Source organism: Cyprinodon variegatus, unplaced genomic scaffold, assembly GCF_000732505.1.
Source record: "Cyprinodon variegatus isolate N-32 unplaced genomic scaffold, C_variegatus-1.0 Scaffold1578, whole genome shotgun sequence".
Lineage (NCBI taxonomy): Eukaryota > Metazoa > Chordata > Actinopteri > Cyprinodontiformes > Cyprinodontidae > Cyprinodon > Cyprinodon variegatus.
The window spans coordinates 37,894-38,781 of NW_015152031.1; the positions used below are offsets into that span (position 1 = coordinate 37,894).

The window sequence follows — 888 nt, forward strand, 5'->3', positions numbered from 1 at the left end:
GGGTCCTGGTTAGACTGGGACGGTCCTGGTTAGAGTGGGAGGGTCCTGGTTAGACTGGGACGGTCCTGGTTAGAGTGGGAGGGTCCTGGTTGTAATGGGACGGTCCTGGTTAGAGTGGGAGGGTCCTGGTTAGAGTGGGACGGTCCTGATTAGAGTGGGACGGTCCTGGTTAGAGTGGGAGGGTCCTGGTTGTAATGGGACGGTCCTGGTTAGAGTGGGAGGGTCCTGGTTAGAGTGGGAGGGTCCTGGTTGGAGTGGGACGGTCCTGGTTAGAGTGGGACGGTCCTGGTTAGAGTGGGACGGTCCTGGTTAGAGTGGGAGGGTCCGTGTTGTAGTGGGACGGTCCGTGTTGTAGTGGGACGGTCCTGGTTAGAGTGGGACGGTCCTGGTTAGAGTGGGACGGTCTGTGTTGTAGTGGGACGGTCCGGGTTAGAGTGGGACGGTCCTGGTTGGAGTGGGACGGTCCGTGTTGTAGTGGGACGGTCCTGGTTGTAATGGGACGGACGGTACTGGTTGTAGTGGGACGGTCCGTGTTGTAATCGGACGGTCCTGGTTGAAATGGGACGGACGGTACTGGTTGTAGTGGGACGGNGGGACGGACGGTACTGGTTGTAGTGGGACGGTCCGTGTTGTAATCGGACGGTCCTGGTTGAAATGGGACGGACGGTACTGGTTGTAGTGGGACGGCTCGTGTTGTAATCGGACGGTCCTGGTTGTAATGGGACGGACGGTACTGGTTGTAGTGGGACGGTCCTGGTTGTAATCGGACGGTACTGGTTGTAATGGGACGGACGGTCCTGGTTGTAATATGACGGTACTGGTTGTAATGGGACGGACGGTACTGGTTGTAGTGGGACGGACGGTACTGGTTGTAGTGGGACGGACGGT

At 58.3% G+C, this 888-nt stretch overlaps 1 protein-coding gene across 1 annotated transcript in view; it reads left to right on the forward strand.

The window, feature by feature from the left end:
* Positions 1-888, forward strand: part of LOC107103970 (mitochondrial 10-formyltetrahydrofolate dehydrogenase) — a 17,313-nt gene that overhangs the window by 8,530 nt on the left and 7,895 nt on the right. The gene's annotated exons all lie outside the window — the stretch shown is intronic.